A 24,007-nucleotide genomic window follows, 5' to 3' on the forward strand; every position below is an offset into this window, starting at 1 on the left:
CTCTGTTTCTCCATGTTTGACCATCTGTACACCACAAGCATCTATAGATGCAAGTGGCGGACCTTTTTAAATTAAATTCAAAATATCGTGGCAGTTAACTGGTTAAATGGTCCCCTTTATTATGGCTCACTGCAAATGTCTCTTCCTCTGGGAAGTCTTCCTCAGCTCCCTGGTGGGAAGCCATCTTCCTTCTGTTGTATTTCCTCAGTTTGACTCTCGCCTATGGCACTTTCCTGTTTCTCCCACTTTTTGGTTATGGTACAATATGTAAAAATCTTATTTCTTCTACTGGGTTGTAAAGGAACTATGTCTTTAGACATCATATGTAACCAGACACTTTTAGCAGAGGATCCTACAGGAAATGGATTCTCAGTACATAGAGGGCAGAAGAAAAAAGAAGTCTGTTACATAAAGGAGAGAAAAGTCCTTGAAGGGAGTACTCAAGAGAAAGTGAGGAAGTAGAAGAGGAAAGAGATGAATTAGAAGCCAAGTGAGCCCAGACACTGTTGCTCAGGGGTTAAGCATTGACCCATGAACCAGGAGGTCATGGTTTGATTCCTAGTCAGGGCACATACCAGGGTTGCAGTCTCAATCCCCAGTGTGGGATGTGCAGGAGGCAGATGGTCAATGATTCTCTCTCATCATTGATGCTCCTATCTCTCTCTCCCCCCCACCCCTCTCTTTAATCAATAAAAACATCTTTTAAAATGCCAAGGGATTGTGTCTAAACAAATAAGCAGATAGAGGAGGAAGGAGGTGGGGCTGGGATCATGTGATCTTTAAGGGTGATACTTTACTTCATAGCCTGACTTTCTTTTTCTCACCTCTTGCTTTTCCAGGCCAGCTGAATGGGTTTACCACTACTTGCTATCCTTTAAGAAGTCGGAGCTAAGCATAGGCAATAGCCACAGGCAGGTTAAACTCCAAGAAGCCAGTCTCATTCCTTTTCTAGAATATAAGCACTGTCTCTCTCAGAACAATCAGATAAGTAAGTTATCAACTTTTCTCCACTGCAAATGGGCAGATTTGATCCTACAGCTAGATCACTGGAACATCTTGTTCAGTCAAATTATAACATCAAGAAACCAACACCAGGGCTCACAATGCCAGGCTGTTTCCCCCTAACCCAGAATACTGTCTTGACAAACAACTCTGATTGGAAGAAAGGTCATGTCACCCACATACTGCCCATCAGACCATCCTTCCATACTTAGATGTTATTTTCATTGGATGTTAGGTTGGTTTTGACCATTGAGTCCCATCAGCCCAGATCTGGCTCCCCATGAAAGAGCTGTCTCCATAGAGCCAGCTCCTCAAAGTGGAACCCTTCACCTTCCCACACGCCAAGGCTGCTTTTCTTTCTGGTTTCTCGGTCCTGAATAAACATACTCTATCTCCCAGGTCCAGGAATCCTCATGACCTTTCCACTACCCTGTCCCATGGGCCCTTTCTCTCCTGGGCCAACTCAGATGCTGGGTTCTCCCCAAATCGTTGCCGCAAAGTCCAGGGATGAAGCCAGAGTTCCCCTCCTCATTCCCTTTCTCATCCAAGGATTGCCACCAAAGCCAAATTAAGTGGACATGAACTTAATCACTCTGAAACCAGACAACAAATAGATCCTGGCTGCCTGTCACTGCTCGAGCCAGTTAAGCAGAGACAGGGTTGAATCGTTTATGAGCATTTATTTTCCAATATTGCCGGTAATATGGGAGAGTAGCAGGTCCCCCCAAAAAATCTGCTCTGCTTCCCCTTTCCCCCTAGGAAACAAGTTGCTTATACTGAGTAGAGGGGCAAAGATTGCAGGCATGGAGAAGTAGGCAAAAACAATAAGAATGGGTACAATGGTTACAGATTGCATGCAATTGAGGCTGGAGTTGCAAAGGGCTGGTCTGGGTGCCTCCTCCATTGCTTTGGCAACAAGGTTGTTGATCTTTCCATGATGATAGGCAGCTCTCAGATCGGAAGAATGGACAGCATTTCAAGGTTAAGTCCCAGGTCCCAGGGTGTACAACTCCCAGACAGGTCAGAATGTGCTTTCTTTAATCAAAACAAAACAATCAAGGTTAACAGAGCATGATTAATATTTCTTATTACTATAGCTAGTCCCACTGTTCCCTCCTGCCCCTAACAACTCTTCTAGAAAATCTATTAATATGCCAGTGGTAGGTTTAGTCAACAACTTTTGTTGACTAAAGAGCTTCAACCCTGGGGGTTGTGGGTTAAAAGGCATCAATGGGTGGGGGGGGGGGGGAAGAGGACATATGTAATACTTTCTTTCAACAATAAAGTTTTTTTGTGTGTGTGGTGTGTTTTTTTTTTTTAAGATTCAACATCAAGCCATAAAGTTTTTTAATTTGGGTACATTTTTTCCATGAAATGTTGTTAATCATTTATCATATAATTATATTCCCTCAGTCCAGAGGTTAAACTGTATAGGGATGAGCTTTAATTGCAAATCCAAGCAAATTCTATATGAGATAATTGTGTAGTGCTTACCTGGCACTTTACACAAGACCCAGCTCTTTTGTATTCCCTGTGAGTCATAGGAAGAAATGAAACCAGATGAGTAATGAACACACTCAAGGTCCCCAGCAAATGAGGGCAGAGATTAGATTTGGAACATTGCAACGTTGGGGGAAGGGTGTGTGCTGAGATCCCAGGGGCGCTGGTTCTTTAAGTGGTTGGCTCAGTCTTCTTTCCATCCTAACTCACACAGAGCCTGTGGCCTCCAGTGGGACTTCAGTGCATTTCTCCTCTGGATACACTGTCCTGCCATCTCGGGCAACTGCTTCACCCAGTACCCCTGTTTTCTATCTACCACTCCCCAGGCGCCCAGGTTTCCAATTGTCTCAATCCCCTTACAAATGCCTTTGACTTTTTTGAAATATCAGTCCCTGGATCTTTTTGTTTTCTTCCAATTCTTTTTATGAGTTCTCCCAGGTTTCTCCATCCCCCCGGAATGACCCTAAACTCCTTGGCTGGTCATCTAAATGCTGCTCTTACCAACACCTTTGATTCCCTTGCACCCCATCTCTCTGTAGCATCTCCCAAACAACACCCCAAGCCTGGCTCAGTGTTGTACTTGGTCTTCATGCTTACTTAGTTGCCAGAGAAAATTTCCTCAGTCTTGTAGAGAACACTGATCCATGATCTCCAACCTCACCTAGCTCCTCAGCACCTCCCTCAAGTCTTTCCTTCTTGGGGTCCCTTTCTGTTGCCTCCTATATCACAGACAAATCCTCAAGATCATCATGCATGTTCTCCCCATGACCCTCACCTCAATGCCTACTCCCCTCCTTACTGCTTTTCCTCCCACAATGGAGAATCAGCTGTCCTTTCTGCCCAAGGCTAGGCCCTCCTCTCCCTCCCCCGCCCCGCTTGCTCAGGACTCTGCTCCTTCCCAGCACTGTATGTCCTCTCTCTTCCTTTGCAGGCACCTTTCTTTTCAGCTTCTAAACATGCTCCAACCTCTCTTCCTTGACCGCACAGTCCCTTAGCTCTTGCCCAACTTATTTTCCCTGCTTATCCCAACTCCTGGTCTCGGCTTCCTCACCTGGCCCTTGCCCCTCAGCCCACCACAGTCTGACTTCCAACCAGCTAACGAAACTACGTTCCTAAGATCTTAAATGCCTTCCTAAACGACACAGATAATTCTTATCTTCCTGGATTTCTCTCCTCTATTTTTATTTTTAATTGTAGTAAAATACACTCCACATAAAGTTTACTGTCTGACCATTTTTAAGTGAAGTTCAATAATGTTAAGTGTGTTCACATTGTTGTGTAACCATCTTACAGAACTGAAACTTGGTTCTCATTAAACAACTCCCCTTTTCCCTCAGTCCCTGCAACCACCATTCTATAATACTTTGTCTCTATGAGTTTGACTACTCTAGAAACCTTCTATAAGTGAAATTATATAGTATTTTCATCTTTTTGGACTGCATATTTCAAGGTTCATCTATGTTGTAGCATGTCAGAATTCCTTCTTTTTAAAGACTGAATAGTATTCCATTTTATATGTATACCCTATGTTTATCTATTCATCTGTTGATGGGCACTTAGGTTCCTTCCACCTTTGGCTAATGTGAATAATGTTGCTCTTTGAGACCCTGCTTTTCTTCTTTTGGATATACACCCAGTAGTAGTATCACTGGATATCATCTGCTCAGTTTTTTAAAAAATATTTTAAAATTGATTTCAGAGAGGAAGGGAGGAGAGAGAGAAATATCAATGATGAGAGAGAATCATTGATTAGCTGCTTCCTACATGTCCAACATTGGGGATCAAGCCCACAACTGGGCATGTGCCCTGGCCTGGAATCAAACCAAGACCTCCTGGTTCATAGGCTGATGCTCAACCACAGAGCCATGGGTTGCTCAGTTTTTAAGATACTATCGTTTCCTCCTCTCTGCTCTCTGCTACACTGTTTCCTGAGACACTGTCCCATTTTCACTGCCAGTTCTCTTTGTACCCCTCCATTCTTTGTCACCTTTCCCTCTGACTGCCCTAGGGGTCTGCTTCAGGCAAGGTCCAACCAGAAAAAACAGACCCTGCCTTTCAAAGAAAAGGGTTTGATACAGTGAATTGGTTACAGAAAACAATGGAAAACTGAAAGAAAGAAAAAAAAGTGAAGGAGAATGTTGAGGTAGCTCAGAGCAATAACTGCAGGAAGCCACTCTCACCTTTAGGATTAGGAAACAAAGGAAGAGTTTTGGTCTAGGGAGTGACTTTAAAATTAATGTTGAGGGTCTACAATTTCATGGGCTCACTCTTTATTGATGAATTTAAGTGGGAATTTAAAGTGTGTGGGTGGGAGATAAATGGCCCAAATGGTCAGTTATTGAATCAACCAAGGTCTCTGGAACCAAGGAGCCTCCGTGGGGAGAGGCTCTTTATCTGGTTGTGTCACTGATGATGTTGTATTCCAGATAGACACCTTGAAGTGGGTGCCTCTTGTAGTGAGTGCCATGGCAATCAAAGCTGAAGTCAGGCTCCTGCATTACAAAAAAGAGAAAAAACAACTGTCAGGGTGTGTACTACAGGCAGAGACTCTCGAACAGTCCATCAGATTATGCCTAGGATTGGACTTTGGGCATCACCCTTCTTTATGGAGCAGGAGGAAGGGGAGATATCCAAGATGAAGACAGAGACCAGAGAAGTACTGAGCCAGGGAAATGGAAGGAAGCGTTTCAAGAAGGAGGGGAGGATCAGTGAGGTCAAATTTTACTGAAAGAATAAGAAAGTTGGGAACTGAAAAAAGGTTTGAATTCCACCAAAAAAAAAAAAGAGGAAGTTTTGCACAATTTTAATAAAGTTGTGTAGATGGAAGCAACATTGTATGAGATAAAGAAGGGACTGGTTTCATAGGAGACAGCAGAGCTACAGGCTCTTTGTTGAAAGGGCAACATGGAGGTGAGGCAAGCCCTCCCATTGGGAGGAGTAAAAAGAACCCCAGAATGTTCCTTCTCATATTTTCTTCTCACTTCTCCTTTCTGCCCGAATAAGAACAGAATTGGCTGAATTCGTGGCAGAACACTTCAATTGCCATTTTCTCGGTGTTGGCATAATGTCTTTTGAATGTAATTTTCACAGCTGGCATGAAATAAAATTCTATTCCTTCCCCAACCTTACACAAAGATCACTGTTGCTTTTCATGCCTATTCAGATAATGTGAATGAAATATAAAAATACAAAATAAATTTTTCTTTTAAAAATGTTTGTATTGATTTTTGAGAGAGAGAGAGAGAGAGAGAGAGAAACACTGATGGTTGCCTCCTGTATGCACTCCAGGGACCGAATCCACAACCTGGGTGTGTGCCCTGATGGGGAATCAAATCAGTAACCTTTTGGTTCTCAACTGAGTTAAAAATTCCTTTTTTTTAAAAAATTCTCATGATAGGCTTTCAAAAATGTATTCTAGAATAAATACTCCAAGAATAAGAATTTTATATAATAAAAGGGTAATGACCAAATAGTGGAACAATCGGTCGCTATGACGAGCACTGACCACCAGGGGGAAGATGCTCAATGCAGGAGCTGCCTCCTGGTGGTCAGTGTGCTCCCACAAGAGGAGCACTGCTCAGCCAGCTGTGGTGGCCGGAGCCTCTCCCACCTCCGTGGCAGCACTAAGAATATTCTACTGATGGCTTAAGCCCGCTCCCACAGGGGGCTCCCAGACTGCTAAAGGGTGCAGGCCAGGCTGAGGGGAAACTCCCTCTCCCCCAGTGCACGAATGTTGTGCACCAGGCCTCTAGTGCTGTAATAAGTTTTTTCTTAACACACCTAACAGTATTTGCCCCAGATCATGAACAAATTCCTCTTAACAAGGAACAGAGATGACTAAGAGAAGTTTTCGAAGTTATAAACCTTGGAGGTTGGGAAATTTGGCCTGTTTTCAACTTGAAAATAACCCCTGGCAATGCTAATCAGGCAAACTTGCATTTGTGTCAGAAAGCTGAGTCACCAGGTGACAGGAAAGCCCAGATAACTCTGGCCCGAGCAAAGACCTATTGACAGAGAATGTCTCCACATAGCCTTGAAACTGAAGATCTAACAAAAATTTTCAGTACCAAAAGTTGGACCTGCCAATAGGTAGATCTAGGTTCTTATCTGAACTTAGATAAAAACAGATAACCTAATACAGGGAGTATGTGAACTTGGATTGAGAAAAGTATATTTATATTCATTAATCTCTAACTGGAATTTAATATTTTTCTTAAATTATGAATTTAGGCAACACACCTCTAGAATTAACTGAAATCATGGATTTTTCATATCACCTTTTAGTGGTTGCAAAAACTTTGAAATTGCCTTTATATACTCATCATTACTAGTCATTATATATGCCATTAGAATTTGATTACATACATTATAAAGAAGCACATGCATTATTATACCAGAAATTTGGGGCTTAAAAACATTTTTGATGACTTTATGTCATAATTAGATTATTCGGTTATTCTATGCATTGTTTTATGCACTTAAAACCCCATTCTGTAGTCTTTACCAGATTGCCAAGGGGGTTCATTGCACAAAAAGATTAAGAAGCCCTGACCTGGTATTTTAAAAACAACGCATACGGTTCATCATTTCTATTTGCAAGCATAAAGATATGAACAACACATTCTGTTTGCAACATTTGGTGCCCTTTGTGAGTTGGAATGCACATATAATTTTTTGCAAGGTTGTGTTGTTTAGGACAAATCATTGGTTCCATGTTTGCCTACGTAATATAATTTTGGTACAAGTGTAAGGAAGGAAAGATATTTTACTTCCCTTTGGATGCCTGTTGGATCAGACGGCTCCCTATTAATTGATGTGGCTGGCACAGACTCCAAGGTGGCTAAGTCCCCATGTGAACCCTGGAATTTGAGTCAAAACTCCAGGGAGGTACTGGGGTCCCCAGACATTCCTAATGCAACCAATGGCCCTGGAAAGAACATCGGGACAAATTCCCAGCCCACAAGTGCAGCTCGGTGTGGGAAGCGAGTCACTTTGGGAAGCACTTCAGAATGCTAGCAAGTCTGAAGTGAAACAGTTTTGGGAGGAAAGGAACATCTGGAAGATTTCTTTTGTGGTTAGACCACATCTTGTTGACTTAAAAAATCAGCAATTTTCCTTAAAAATGTCAAAGCTGTTTTTAGAGTTCTGATACCTCATGTCCCAAAGAACCCCTCATTTGTTGCTCAGTAGGAAAGTATGTTGGATAATCAAAGCCAATTTATCAATTTAGCCTCCCATAAATTACTGTACCTACTACAGCTACTTTCTTAGCAAAGAAATCTTGAACACTTTATAGAAAAATGTCCCTGTACTGCCCCCAAGAGATAGAATCACAGAGGTTGCTTATGTAGTCTGAGAACAATGGATCTTGTAGAGTCTATTTAAGGACCCATATGTAGAATTATGCTCTCAAGATACCAGGAACACTAGTTGAGTGATCAAAGCAAATATGCCTGGGATTTATTTTCCCCCCCAAGATATCAGCCAGACACTTTGGTGAAATGTTTTGTCCAATGCCTAGTTCGTAACTATACATCTGGTGAATGAACAATTAAATATTAATTGCTCATGGTTTAAGCATAACATCCTTAAGGAAGGAAAAAAGAACTATGTTTGCCTTGGCACAGAACTTTGTGAAGGTAAAGAAAGTATGTAAATAAGAATCCATTCACAGCACCATGAGTTCACAGCATCTAGAACTTCAGGGTTCCTCCATGCTTCTCAAAATTTATGTGCACAGCCAAAACCAGTTAGGCTCATTGGATAGAGCATCAGCCTACAGACTGAAAGGTCCTGAGTTCAATACCTTGGTTGCAGGCACATCCCCAGTAGGGGGTGTATAAGAGGCAGCTGATCGATGATTCTCTCTCATCGATGTTTCTAACTCTCTATCCTTCACTCTTCCTCTCTGTAAAAAAATCAATAAAATATATATTTTTTAAAAATTTATGTGCACAAAACACCTGGGCATGGTGGATTCCATGGAGTAGGTCTGGGGTGGGGATCCAGATTTCAGTTTTCCTTCTTTTTAAAAATATTTTTATTTTAAATTCTAGAGGAAGAGAGAGAAATGGATTTGTTGTTCCATTTACTTATGCATTCATTGGTTGGTTGTTGTTGTTGTTTGTGTTTTGATTTTAGAGAGAGGAGGGAGAAGCATCGATGAGAGAGAGAAACATCAATTGGTTGCTTCTCATACAGGCCCCAATCAGGGACTGAATCGGTAACTTAGGTATGTGCCCTGACCAGGAATTAAACCAGTGATCTTTTTCAATATATGAGATGACACTCCAACCAACCGAGCCACAACTGAGCCACAATGGCCAGGGTCATTGGTTGATTCTTGTATGTGTCCTGACCAGGGATCAAGCCTATAACCTTGGTATATTAGGAGATGCTCTAATGAACTAAGCTACCCAGCCAGAACCCAGATTTTAGTTTCCTAACAAATTCCTTGGCAAGCGGAATGGGGAAATAGGCAGATAGTTTATTCAAACTGGCCCCATCCAGTACCCTGACTTTCCTGCCTCCTTCTCCCTTATACAACTACTTCCTTAAGTATTAAGACAATGAGAATCAGATCAACTTCAAATAATCTTAGGAACAAAGCCTCAGGTCTGTTGACCATAGAGACAGAGTTTTGGTCAAACTAAAATAACATCTAAGCCTCAGTTGTATTTCAGCTCTAGGCCTAGAAAAGTGGCAAAACCAGTCAGAGTGTTGCCATAGCCAATATCAGGACCAGACTCAGTGACTAATGACCCCCTAACCTAGGGCCATGATCCTGAAAGCTTATACCTGGCAAGTTGATGAATAGTTTATTGAGATCTACCCCTAAAATTCCTGTTTCTTAGAAAACAGATAAAAACCCTTAAGACAAAGGACCCAGAGTGTGCTGCTCCCCCCATTTTTTTCCCTGGCTGCATTTTTGCTTTGTTTTCTCTTAAGCTTTAAAGGTTCCCAGGAGACTTACTAGTACCATTAGGAGAGAGGCTCATTTCACCTGGTTTTAGAAGATCATCAGACACCACACCTTCCTGATCCCACCAAACGCAGAGCATTGTCTTCTTTCAAGAAGTGATTTGGGAAGAGACAACCAAGATGGCGGCATAGGGCAGACACCCAAATGCAGCCTACCACAACAAGTTTGAATTTAGAACTGAAAAACGGGGGAATCATCACCCTGAAGTGCCGGACGGCTGGCTGAAGGGAGGCTCTACCATTTGGGAAGGAGAGAGAAGGCACGCTGAACCTCAGGAACTGTGAAGGTACGGAAAACTGCGCGCGAAAAAGCGGCCGCAGAATTCGCTGCCGGCTGGCTTGCGGAGCGCGGAGAGGGCGGGCCGAGTTTGCTACCGGCTTACTCCCTGTGCAGAGAGGGCAGACAGCTAATGCGCAGCTGGCTTTCTGATTCGGGAGGAAAACAGAACCACCCTATTGCACTGATAGACGGCCCCAGACAGGGAGAGGCCAGACTGTCGGGCAGTGGGCAGAGATCTCTCGGAGGTGTGTGAAGCCAGCGGCCATTACTGTGGGACTCAGAAACCAGGCCCTCGTAGGGAGGGGTTGAATAAAGCTTGTCTGCACCACCCGAGACTACGCCCCATCCAAGCAGAGCATAGAGGCCCTTCCAGTGGCTAGCTTCCTCGTTCGCTGCCAATAGGACTCTCCTAGGGAGGGGCAGACAGGAATCTAAAGCTTGTCTGCGCCTATACCAAAGAGGTGTGCTTGCCTGTAACCAATTGTGCGGGATTCAACAAAGCTTGTCTGTGCCACCCCGAGACTCCGCCCATCCAAGCAGAATACAGAAACCCTCCTAGCTGAGACACTTCTGATCCTCATAGCCAATTGGCTTGGAGATCAACGCTTCCCAGTGATACCAACAATAAGCAAGGCTTAACAACAAGACTGCCCACCCATCCCACAAAGGGCTACACCAAGACTGTCCACCTCAGGTAACTGGGAGGCTGACTCACTGAACCATATAGGACACCTTAGCACACAAAGCCACCCTACCAACTCAGGGAAGCTGTGAAAATGCCAAGACAAGGAATTAGATCACAAACAAAAGAAATGGAGGAAAAGAAGAGACTGGATATAGGGTTCAAAACCACGCTTATAAGGTTTTTTAAGAATTTCCTAGAAAAGGTTGATAAGACCTATGAGGAGATGAAAAGGGATCAACAAGAACTAATAAGGGATCAACAAGAACTAATAAGGGATCAACAAGAAATAAAGAATACATTGTCTGAAATAAAAAATATTATACAGAGTCCTAAAAACAAAATGGAAGATCGCAAGAATCAAGTCAAAGATTTGGAACATAAAGAGCCAGAAGATACTCCTCCACAGAAGCAAGAAGTCAAGAGAATCCATAAAGTTGAAGATGATTTAAGAAACCTCTGGAATAACTTCAAGCGAACCAACATCAGAATTATGGGGGTCCCAGAAGATGAGAGAGAGCAAGATATCGAAAACATACTGAAAGAAATAGTGACAGAAAACTTCCCCCACCTGGTGAAAGAATTAGACTTACAAGTCCAGGAAGCGCACAGAACTCCAAACAAAAGGAATCCAAAGAAGATCACACCAAGACACATCATAATTAAAATTCCAAGAGCAAAAGACAAAGAGAGAATATTAAAAGCAGCAAGAGCAAAGCAGGTAGTTACCTATAAAGGAGCACCCAAACGATTGTCAGCTGATTTCTCAACAGAAACCATGCAGGCCAGACGCGAATGGCAAGAAATATTCAAGTTAATGAATAGCAAGAACCTACAGCCAAAAATAATCTACCCAGCAAAGCTATCACTCAGAATCAAAGGCCAGATAAAGAGCTTCACTAATAAAAAAAAAAGCTAAAGGAGTTCATCACAGCCAAACCAGAATTATATGAATTGCTGAAGGGGGTTCTTTCAGAAGAGAAAGTAAATAAAGATAAAAACTATGAACAACAAATATGTAACTATCAACACGTGAATCTAAAAACCAAGGGAATTAAAAAAAAATCTTATGAACAATATTAACTGGTGAATATAATAGAATCAGAGGTATAGAAGGGGAGTGGACTGACGATTCTTGGGGAAAGGGGGAGAAGGGGGTATAGGAAGAGACTGAACATAAACTGTGCACCTATGGATGAGGACAATGGGGGGTGGGGAAAGGGCAGAGGGTGGGGTGGGAACCTGGTGGAGGGGGGAAAATGAGGAACTTTTGTAATAATATGAACAATAAAGATTTATTATTAAAAAAAAAAAAGTGATTTGGCCTTGCAGTTGATATTGATGGTTGACCTGGATCAACCCATGGTTTTGTGCATTTGGGATTCTCAAAATAAATCCACTTTACATCGCCAGTCACAATTCAATGCAAAAAACTTTCTTTTGTGCCCTTTTTACTGATAACTTTTCGGTTTTCCCATTTGTCTTTCGTTCAATTGTTGTGGTACCCATTTTCCTTCCTTTAGAATCTTTCCCATTGCTTGTAAATGATCAGAAATTTGCTGAGCAAGGTTTAGTCTTCTGCAAATTGTTTTTGAGTTTGACACGCATCTTCATCCAATAATGCTTGTAATTGTTGATCTTCAAACTTTTTCGGTTGACCTGGGTGCTCTTTGTCTTTCACATTGAAATCATCACTTTTAAAGCGTTTAAGCCAGCATTCATAAGTGTCTTGAGATGGAGCATGTTTACCATAAGCTTCCCAAAGTATTCAGCAGCACTTTTCTTTAAAATAATGAATTAAAACTTCCTGCAAATGCTTTTTTTTGGCATGAAATTCAACCTTTTTAAGCATAAAAATATCTATGATGTTAACACCTTCAGCAAATTTGACATATGAAGTTTTGAAGCTTGTCGTCAATACAACAAAATAGCATACATATCAAATTGCATACCAATGTATGTGTAATTCCATGTATTGAAAAGAATCCGCATTAACCGGTACACCTACCGGTAGTAAGAACCATGGTCCATCATCTCCATTAACAATACCAGGGTTGCTGTTCCTTGAATCTTCTCTTAAGGGCTTATAGACAATAATAGAGTCAGGACTAGGGTTTGGTTATAAATAACACCAAGCAACCCAGGCTCTCCTTAGCAAGACCAAAAGTGAAAAATATTATTTCCACAATGACATGATGCTAGTAAATTTTTGCCTTACTCTTTCCAGGTTACCTAAAAGTCCTAGAAAAAAAAATCAAGTGTGGTACAATATTATCTATAAATATCAAAGTGTTATTTTTCCTTGAACAGTTAAAGTTCTATTATTAATAAACCTATGATATTAAATTCTTTGTTCTTCACAAAAATATCTAGAACTTTCCTTAAAATATTTTGTTAATAAAGACATTGCTTACTATGGTATTAGTTTACACTTCTAGATAGCCTAAAAAGTTATATTTATTTTAATTATATAAAGAATTGTTACTACTTCTTTGGCGGTAATTATCATCATTAACACTTCATTGCATTTTGGGAATAACAAAAACATTATTGTTTTTTAATGATAGTACTCACCTACATCAAATGCTTTCATGTCTCACTTCCACCCTAGGCTGACAGGAGTTTTGCTTCTGCAGTATTTAGCACAAATGCCTTTAGATATACTGTTTACTTTCTCTTGTATTTTTAAAGAGTTTGCATTTTTAATGACCCTACTTTATTGGAGGACAATTCACCGTGGTGCAGTCAGCATTCATTATTAATGTTTTCTATTCTAAGGCAGATGGAGTTGTGTAAGTCTAAACATGTGATTAGTACACTCTGTTTTTGCTATAAATGATGTGTCAACCTAAAGCAAATAATTCTATTCTCATACACTCTCCTTACAAAGAGAATGACCTTCCATAATTCTCTGAAACTCAATAATATGGACTTTCCTCAAGGAAACACACTGTTATGTTTGGATTAAAAAAAACAAAACAAAAAAAAACTGCCCTATTTTTATGGCAATTGATATGGAAGTTTTCCACACATGTTCCTTTGAGTTTGAGAAAGGTAAGTGAATGTGTTCCCAACTTGAGATATCTGGCATAGAGGCCACTTTAGACTCTGCTCATTAGAGTTTTACAGGGAAGTCACGTGTCCAGGTATGCCTTAGCAGCCTGCCCTTCAAGGCCCCTCCCACTTCACAGATGGACCAGCCAAACTGTAGGCAAAGCCTGAGACAGCAGCCTCCACTCCCAGTGATGCAGGACTCATGCAAACGGACCCATACCCGAGTCCTTCCCCTGAGCTTCCAGCATTAGTCAGTAAAGGCGCTAGCTTTAGTGGGTAGGGGGCAATAAAAAGAGGCACAGGGAATTTTCTTTATCTCAGTCTGGACGATGACTACACCAGGGCTTACACATGTAGAACTTCATTAAGCTAGAGCAAGGTACTCACACACCTCCCCGCATGGATTAATGTATACAAGGAACCATTTGCATTGTGCACTGCTGTTTCTTTCGAAGTAAATGCCCCTGAAACAGCTGTGGACCCAATGACTTCCCTACAGGCTTCTTCCTTGGTGCCCTCCTCTGTGCCAGAATGTGGCTCACCAGGCCTTGCCGAGCTGTCAAAACAGCCGTGCAGACAATTACTGAGCCAGAAAGAAGACACAGGCTCTTCCTGAAAGGATGTACGTAAAAAAGGGGGTCATGTCAAACAAGGTGCCAAGGTCCAAGTCCACAGAGAACTGGGGGTAGGAAACAGGCACCAGGCTTGGTCCCTGAACAAATCAGACCAACCACCAAAGTGACTAAGAATAACAAGTGAACCCTAGCCGGTTTGGCTCAGTGGATAGAGCACTGGCCTGCAGACTGAAGAGTTCCAGGTTCTATTCTAGTCAAGGGCATATGCCCATGCCTGGGTTTCCTGCTGGGTCCCCAGTGGGGGCATGCAGGAGGCAGTGAATCAACGATTCCCTCTCATTATTGATGTTTCGATACCTCTCTTCCTCTCCCTTCCTTTTTGAAATCAATAAAAATATATTTTTAAAAATTAAAAAAAAGAATGGGGTGGACCAGCCAAATAGAGTCTGCCTCCTTGACATTAACAGATATTTCATTTAGGAAGGAATTGACCTCAATTTAACCAAAATAATTCCCACCCATGATAGCTCTCTACAACCCTTAAACTTGGAATTATTCTAAAGTAGAACAAACTGTCTTTCAAAGACAAGATACTTTAACCTCCATCAATGAAGCCTTTATAATGTAACATTTGAAGTTCCTCATTCAGCTTCCTGCATCATGACAATTTCTGGCGTGCAAGGTTATTGTAGGTCATGCTCATTTATAGTCCCTCTTTAACTGCAGTGGTTAAAGCAGCCATACCTATCATTTATCATCTAACTACAGTGTTCACAAACGTGCCCCACCCTACCATCCTCAGACGGTCAGTGTCGCTCCAGATGTACATAATTGTCAAAGTCTTTAGGACGGGACAAGTCACTTTTCTCTAACTCCACGCAATTTTGTTTTACATTTCCATCACTTTCAGTTTTCTTATTCCATTTGCCTTGCCTCCTTTTTCATCCTTTACATGTTTTTTAAATTATCATCACTATTCTTTAAGAGTACATAAATTCAAGTATTTTTTATAACGTTTTCTGAAGGAAAAAAAAAGGAGTTAAGAGTAAAGAAATATCTTCCAATATCATAACCGTGGTTGGGTCTAGTTGTATCAACTTATGGTTCCTGCTTCTTTTTAAATTTCAATTTATTTTGCGCGCAAGAGATTTGTTGTTCTATTTATTTATGCATTCATTGGTTGATTCTTGAATGTGCCCTGATGGACAACCTACAGCCCTGGCATATTGGGAGGATGCTCCAACCAACTGAGTTACCTGGCCAGGACCCATTTCAACATGGCCATTTAGCGTCCTGTTGCTTTCCTGGGTGAGGATGTTGACTATCTGTTTAAGGTGACTGTGATGCTAGGAGATCATTTGTCAGTTCCCTACTGGCCAATAACGGTGCCAGCAGCGGTGGCGCCTGGCGAAGAGCGAGTTCTAGACACACACACACACACACACACACACACACACACACACACACACACAGCCCAGGAACAGACAGCCTTCCTTCCTCCAGTGCAGAGGCTCCGCACTTCCTGGGTCCCCGCTCTCGCGCCCCCCCATTCCCTGACCTGTACCCACCTCCTCCATCCTCCATCCTCGCCCACCCCCGGCTGGCTGTCCAGGGTGGCCCCAGGCTCCCGGCCTCCCAAGCGCCTCCCGCAGCGGGGCTGGGAGACTGGTACCCACCGACCACGCCGGCCCGCCGCGCAGGCGCAGAGCCTCTCCTCGCGCGGCCGAGCAGCCATCCCCAGCGACAGCCCCGCCCGCCCGCCCGCCCGCCCTGGGATGCGAGGTCCGGTTCTGTGGTCGAGCGGCGGGCGTCGCCACTATCTCCGGACTCGTTCTCATCTACACGACAACCCCTCACATTCCTGGGGACCAAGTCCACAGGGCGCGCGCTGGGCCTCAAAAGCAGTAACTTGGGGGGATCCCCGCGCAGGAAGGCGCTGCGAGGCAGGAACGGAACGCGCGGCCGCCGAGCCCCGAGGCGGAGCCCCGCCCCCCGGGGCCGACTTCCTGCCTCCGCATTGGCCCGGGCGCCCGTCAGTCTCCGCCCATGGGGCCCGCCGGTCCTCCTCCGGGTCCCTCCAGCTCCCGGATCCCGTCCTCTCCCGGCGCGACTTCAGGGCCAGCCGGCTCCGGGACTCGCCGCCGCCTGCCGCCGCCCCGCACCTGAGCTGGCGCTGCCTCCGAGAGACCCGGCGAAGGGGAGGGCCGGGCCGGAGCTGATCATCGCCCGGGCGGGGGCAGGTCCGCGGCCTCTGCCGGCAGCACCACCTGTCGCGGAGCGGGACGGCGGGTAAGGCTCCGTGCGGAGGCTCGGCGTGGCGGGCCGGCTGGGGCTCCGGGAGGCGAGCGGGCGTCGGCCTCTTGCCGCCGGGCCCGGGAAGCCGAGCCTGACCGCCGCCGGCTGGCTTCTGCGCGTGCGGCCGGCGAGGTCCCCGCTTGGCGGTTGGGGAGGCGGGTGAAGGGAAGGGGTTCGCTGAGGGCGGGGAGGGGGTGGTAGGGGGGAAGAGGGGTGGGGTGGGGTGGGGTGGGGAACGGCCGGGTCGCGGAGCCACCGCTCTTCCCCGGCCGACCCATCGCTCTTTCCCGGCGGACCCACCACTCTTCCCCGGGGCCCGGTTTTGGGGGCGTGACTTGCCCCGTTTCTCGACTCGCTGGCCCCCGGGCGATCCTTTCCCGCGCCTGAGCGAGGCCCTGTGGCCTCCAAAACGCGAGCATCTCTCCCTCCTCCCGCGCCCTTTAAAGACCGGTTCTGAGACTCCGAACCTCTTTGGCAAATTGACCTCTTTTTCTGCAGAGGTGAGTTAACGATGAGGGGTGTGTGTGTGTGTGTGTGTGTGTGTGTGTGTGTGTGTGTGTGTTCGTTCGTTCTTCACTGAAAGGAAGTTTGCTGCAGCCTGGAAAGTTCTAAGATCGCACCGGTTCTGCCCATTCCTGTGAAATGGCATCTGTGGACCAGGGTTGGCAGGTGTTTGACGCTGGTGATAACCATCTCTGCTTGTGTGTGGTTCCATTCGTGGGCTTGGGTTTGACTTCCTTGATTCCGAAGATAATTCTAGAACACTTGTGTTGCCCTTTCGTGAGAGGCTAATCAAAATAATAAATCTCAACAGAAGTGCTTTCCTACAGAAGTCGTTTTATGTCTGATTTCATAAAGGGAGTTGCGGCAGTCCCTCTTTGTTTTGCAATTGATGACAGTAACAATAGAAGCACACATTGTTCTCCACATGAATTGTTTCCAAATTACACTTTGAGATGGTACTGTTATTCTGTCCAGTTTACAAATGAAGAAACTAAGGGCTAGTAGGAAGGTTAATTTGCCCAAGATTACAGGTTTTAAAGGACAAAACCTGCGTTCAAACCCGGTAATCTTAATAGCTCCAGTCCCTACATCACCCTGTAAAACTAATGGCAATGTTTCACTCGAAAGTTTTTCTCTTTAGTTGCCAAGCATCTGGAAGGTAGAGAAGATAAAGTTGTTTCATATATACATATAGTTTCGTATAAATATATGTATATTCACACATCTAATAATGAGCATATTACTTGGATTACCTAAGTTAAATCTTATAAAAGCTCTATTTGGTAGGTCCTGTTGTTTATCAACCCCACTTTAGTGATGAGATTGTAACTTACTCTGACTTACTCAGGATCACAGAGCTAGCAGTAGCAAAGCCAGGATTTAAATCCAGCTGTTTGATCCCAGAGCTTGCTTTTTGATGATTGTGCTAGACTTGCCTGGATATTGATATTATTGAATAAACCTTCAGGTCAAGTAGTCAAGCTTTTTATGATAATAAAACTCACACATCTACACATAATGTGAGTAATAGTAGTTACACAAAAGATAAATATATAATCTATTATGAAATTACATGTGTATATATACATATATATATACACATGCTAGTTATAGAAATTACACGAAAGGTAGATAAATATATAATCTATTGTATAACTAGTTGTTACATGTTGCTATGTTACATGGTTTACAGAAATACAGAAAAAACAGTTTAACTATCTTTTAACATTGGACATTTAAATAACTGTGAGCTCTAATTTTGTAACCTATATCTGACAGTTTTATGGTAGTTATAAAGAATTAAAGTTAGACATAGAGACCAGAAATTCTGTTACAACCTTTTACCATGCATTAATAGGAAATGTTGGGCTATGCTTTTATTGACATTCTTCATTCTCTTGAGAATTAAAACATACTCAATAGTTACTCCTGTGAAAGAACTGCTAATGGATTTCTCCATTAGGAGGTGTTTATGTATAATGTTATTGTCTTTTTAAATATAAAAAACACAATAAATTTTATAAAGGAAAAACCCATGTATCATTTCAGAATTTCTTTTATAAATTAACTCTTATATAAACTAAAATAAATTCTAATTTATGTTGGTGAATTTCAGAAAAACTTAGTCATATTTTAAAATATAAATAACACTAAAACCTACAGTTTACTAAGGAAAATATTAGCGGAATAAATTCATAATAAATATAAAACTTACATTTGGTCTTATAAAAAGGTTTTTTTATTAAACGCTATTTTATTTGAAAATCACTATTTTCATTATATGACTGTATATTATACCTCCTTTGATCAATATAAAAATTTTTCAAAAGCAATGAAAATATTGATTTTTTTAGATATTGTTTAGGATGACATTTGATGATTCCTGCATCTGTATGTCATCCAAATTCTCATTCTTGACCTGGAGATTTAATTTGAAATAGTTTAAATAAATATTAACCCTGATTATCCTCATAGCCTCTTTTTTTAATTCTTTTTTTTATTGATTAAAGTATTACACATAAACTTCACATTAGAATGCGGACACTAACAAGCATTTAGAAAGCACTTCTGACCACCTATTAGTAATATTAACAATGCTGCTTAGTTTAAGAAGTGTAGAGCACTTAGAGGGCACTGTGATAAGCATATTACTTGGATTTTCTAAGTTAAATCTTATAAAAGCCCTATTTGGTAGGTCCTGTTGTTTATCAACCCCACTTTAGTGATGAGATTATAACTTACTCTGACTTACTCAGGATCACAGAGCTAGCAGTGGCAAAGCCAGGATTTAAATCCAGCTGTTTGATCTTAGAGCTTGCTTTTTGATGATTGTGCTAGACTGCCTGGATATGGATGTTATTGAATAAACCTTCAGGTCAAGTAGTCAATGTTTTATAATAATAAAGCTCTGAAGGTGTTTTATTATCTGATGATGCTTTTTATATTTCATCATCACTGCACACCAACTCTGCAAAAGAGTTTTTCATCTCCTATTTTATTGATGAGAAAGTGAGACTTCTAAGTCAGTAGTTCCCAGACTTTTGGACATTATGGGCAAGTAAAAAAAAAAAAAAAAAGGAAAGTCTATGTATAGGGGACTATTAGGACCAGACATAAGATGGCAAATCTAATTTTCTTAAGGTTAAGAACCTATTTATTGTATATACTACTCTGTTTCCCCGAAAATAAAAGACAGTGTCTTATATTAATTTTTTCTCCCAAAGTTGCGCTAGGTCTTATTTTCAGGGGATGTCTTATCTTTCCATGCTAGGTCTTATTTTCAGAGAATGTCTTATTTTCGGGGAAACACGGTACTATAATCTATCATCGCCATCCTTTCATAAAATAAAGGACATTGTTACCACAAAAGGTATAATAGGAACATCATAATTACCACAGGAAAACAAAGACAAATTTAGTGTTATGAAAAACTATATTACATTGTCCTAGTTTTTCTTATTTGGTCACAGACCAATTCAGAGAGCATCTGGGATTGCCTGAGTGACACAGCTGATTCCAAGCTGGTTATTTGCTGAGTCCAGATTTGGATTCAGGTCTCTCTGCAGAGTTTGTGCTCACTGCAGCAATTCATGACCTCTCTCTAATTTGCATCTCCAGTGCATTGGCCTTCTCCTTTCTCCCCTTCAGGTAGGGAGGGAGTTAGGGGAGTAGTCTCCAGCAGCCAGTCACCTGGCAGTTTCAGTCCCAGTCCAATTTATAAACAGCACTCAGAGAGAAAGTTCTACTGCTCCCCAGGGCAAGGCACTGGGAATAACAATCAGGGGAGAAACTACAGGTATAGCTCAATATCCAAGAAACTCTCAAGTAAGCAGCTTGATTTACATATTTATTCAGAATGAGAAATCACACCATTTTTGGTGTCCTGTTTTTACTTCATTCATTTTTACAGTTCTCTTTTCATCATCTATCCTATCTAATAAAAAAGTAATATGCAAATTGACCATCACTCCAACACACAAGATGGCCGCCCCCATGTAGACACAAGATGGCCGACGGGAGAGCAGTTGTGAAGAATCAGACCAGCAGGGGAGGGCAGTTGGGGGTGACCAGGCCTGCATGGGAGGGCAGTTAGGAGCAACCAGGCCTGCAAGGGAGGGCAGTTAGGGGCAGACCAGGCCTGCAGGGGAGGGCAGTTGGGGAGGACCAGGCCTGCAGGGGAGGGAAGTTAGGGGTGGCCAGGAGGGCAGTTAGGATCAATCGGGCCAGCAAGGGAGCATTTAGGCATCGATAGGCTGGCAAAGGAGTGGTTAGAGGGTGATCAGGCTGGCAAGCAGAAGCAGTTAGGCGCAATCAGGAAGGCAAGTGGTTGGGAGCCAGCAGTCCTGGATTGTGAGAGGGATGTCCCAGATTGGAGAAGGTGCAGGCTGGGCTGAGGAAACACCCACACACACACACCACATCGTGAATTTTGTGCCCCCCCTCTCTCTCTCTCTCTCTCTCTCTCTCTCTCTCTCTCTCTCTCTCTCTATATATATATATATATATATATATATATATAACTAATATGCTAAGTGTCCGTCTGGGTAATGACATCACGTAGCAGCACCCAGCTTCCTCTCCCTAGCAACTAGCCTTGCAGTTTCTTCAGGCCAGGAACATGGCTTGCTTTATAGCCAGGTGACAACATTTAACCAAATGTCTGTAAAGCATTTCCCCATGCTTCATCTCATTTGATCCTCACAGAATTTCTGGAGTGGATAGATAGAAGACTCAGTGGAATTCTGTTTTATTTTCATTAGCTAGAAAATGGAGATTTAGAAACTTGACCCCACTGAAAAGAAGTAAGAAATAGTGGACCTTGAAAATGACTTCATGTTTCTCACTGTGCAGAATATAGTCAAACACTGCTGCAGTTAAATATTTTACCCTTTGTTCTTCCTGCATAGTGTACAATAAGAATCTGCTTCGTGTTGATATTTACTGCTGTGTTTCTGACAATTACCTGTAAGAGAAATTGGGGTGCTTCACTGGGCTGGAAAAAGTTTAGCTACATCAGAAAGTAGGTCTAATTAAGCAAGTTTGTTCTATATCTATAAAAGGCTAAGTTGACTTGTGCCTGTGCGATACATATAAAGCTCTCACTGGCGCCAATCACATGCATATGTTTTCACTCGTCATTGTTGATCATGAATTTGATTGACACTTCTATTACAGAGAAAGTGCTAATAGCAATATTAAAATATTTCTTCTAATTAATTTCCTTTCAATGTGCACGAATTCATGCATCGGGCCACTAGTATCTATATAACATTAGAGTTAGGTGTGACTCTCCTCTCCCCCATTTCATCTTGTCTCCAACTGGTCCTAAGCCCATCTGTCTGTCTTTCAGTCCTTGGATTGAATTTTGGTAGGGATTTTTTTTTTTTCTTTAAGTTATTTATTTATTTTTATTTATGCTTGCTTGTTCTAACAGATGACACTTGATGACAAACTTACAGATGACACTTGAATAACTTGAGGGTTAAGGGAGCTGACTAGCCATACAGTCAATATCCATGTATAACTCATGTCAGCCCTCCACATAAACAGGTTCTCAACCATGAGTCAGAAATATAGTTGACCCTTGAACAATGTAAATTTAAACTATGTGGGTCCATTTATACACAGATTTAAATCCATCATGGATTTAGGTACGTTATTCAAGCATCAACTATACTTTTATATTTTACTGTCCATCACTTAGTAATAAAATAATTTGAGTGATAGAACACTATTTAAATCTTTAGAATACTTTTTTGCATATCTTTCATTTGATCATCACAATAATGAGGTAGATTTGACAGTGTTATCTTTATTATACAGGCTAAATTCAATATTTGATAAAAGCAAAATTTTAAACAGATAGAAGGTTTCATTTATCAGAATGTTGGTCTTAGGTAAACTACTTAAAAAAAAAACACAAAAAAAAACTGTGCTTTTCCCTACTCACAAATGCAATTCTTTTAGCCACCAAATGTGTTTTTCCCACATCCAGAAATTCTCCCTTTTTCAGCAGACACTGACAGGGTGTGCTACAATTTATCTGCATTCTGTCCCTGTCTGTCTGGAGATAGCCTCACTTTCTACAAGTTAAGGGCTCAATCCCAAAAGATTGCCCTGCACTGCAGATGCCATTCTCAAGTCCCAGGTTGTGATCTATACTTCAGACCAGCCACTTATAAACCAGAGCTTCCCACAGATTAAATAATTTGCTAAAATGGCTTACAGAACTCAGGGATACACTTATGTTTACCAGTTTACTATAAAAGGGTACAACTGTTAACCTAAAAGTAAAAGGCCAAAGTGAAAGGCAACAAACATTCAATTGATCCATAAGACTAGTTATTTAGGAAGCACTGATTGGAGTAGAAACGTAAATAGTGTTCCAATTAGGAGGTGAAGACAAGGGGTATTTGTGAGAAAGGGAAGGGCAACGATTACATAAAGAAGGAAGGACTTTCTGTCCATGCAAGTAAGCTAACATAGTGATGCTAATTCTAAAGAATGTCTTTAATTTTCAGTCCATTAGTCATAACGTTTGTTCTTGTTATCTGAACAAACAGTTGTTTGGGATTCGGTGCTGCTTTAGGCTCAGTCCAAAGGCTATTTTGCCCAGTTTTAACACTAATGGTTTGAAGAGTAAGACATGCAAGACAGCTCCTCTGGAGTGGCAGCACCGACTCCATTTTTAAAGTGGTTCCATTTATATTTTTCACATTTTCCCCTTTTGATCAGTTCTTCCCTTGAAAGCATCATTGATCAGTCATTGGAAAGCAACACTGATTAGTTATTAAAAGCATTGTTGGTCCCTCATTGCCATGAAGGCTCATTCCTTGTATGTCATGTTTCATATATGAGGGAAAGTGGTTTTCTTAGAAGCCTTGAGCCACATCTGATCAATAAGAGCACTAGAACTAAAGGCTTTACTTTCATGTTCCTTTCAGGTCAAATAGCTATCATTTCTTGAGGTTTCTCATATAATATCGCATAGATCTTAGTGATCATCTCAGAATGTTGAGCAAACCATTATCTAAGTGTTGCATCAAGCCATAAAAACAAAATTTTATAACAAAAAAATTCCTGTAATAACAAATGTAATGTTAGGCCAGGAGGCAATACATCAAGGCAGCCAGCTAAGGATATCCAAAAATCATGAGGTTCTGTATTTACCATTTGATTTGTGCCGGATTTTATCTAGACCCATCTGTATTTCACCAGATATTTATTCAAGTTCCACTAGGTGTACCAGTTAATAATGTGGATTTTTTTTTTCAATACATGGAGTTACACATATGTTGATATATATGCAATTTGATATGTATGCTACTTTATTGTATTGACAACAAGCTTCAAAACTTCATATGTCAAATTTGCTGAAGGTGTCAACATCATAGATATTTTTACACTTAAAAAGGTCGAATTTCATGCCAAAAAAAGAGTATTTGCGGAAAGTTTTAATTCATTATTTTAAAGAAAAGTGCTGCTGAATACTTCAGGAAGCTTATGGTGAACATGCTCCATCTCAAGATACTTGTGAATGCTAGTTCTAATGCTTTAAAAGTGATGATTTCTATGTAAAAGACAAAGAACACCCAGGTCAACCGAAAAAGTTTGAAGACCAACAATTACAAACAT

The 24,007-nt window shown here is 41.9% G+C and overlaps 1 protein-coding gene and 1 long non-coding RNA gene across 2 annotated transcripts in view; one reads left to right on the forward strand and one right to left on the reverse strand.

The window, feature by feature from the left end:
- Positions 1–1,662: 1,662 nt before the first annotated feature.
- LOC118708361 lies at positions 1,663–15,793 on the reverse strand. Its single transcript, XR_006740333.1, has 2 exons — positions 15,643–15,793; positions 1,663–2,037 (listed from the first exon to the last, which is right to left on the reverse strand). It is a non-coding gene; the product is annotated as an uncharacterized LOC118708361 (long non-coding RNA).
- Positions 15,794–16,167: 374 nt separating this feature from the next.
- ME2 (malic enzyme 2) overlaps positions 16,168–24,007 on the forward strand; it is a 45,177-nt gene continuing 37,337 nt past the window's right edge. The window contains exon 1 of the mRNA XM_036418714.2: positions 16,168–16,363. The gene's annotated coding sequence lies outside the window, so the exon portion shown is untranslated. The remainder of the gene's footprint in view (positions 16,364–24,007) is intronic.

This window comes from Pipistrellus kuhlii, unplaced genomic scaffold (assembly GCF_014108245.1).
Source record: "Pipistrellus kuhlii isolate mPipKuh1 unplaced genomic scaffold, mPipKuh1.p scaffold_m20_p_6, whole genome shotgun sequence".
NCBI lineage: Eukaryota > Metazoa > Chordata > Mammalia > Chiroptera > Vespertilionidae > Pipistrellus > Pipistrellus kuhlii.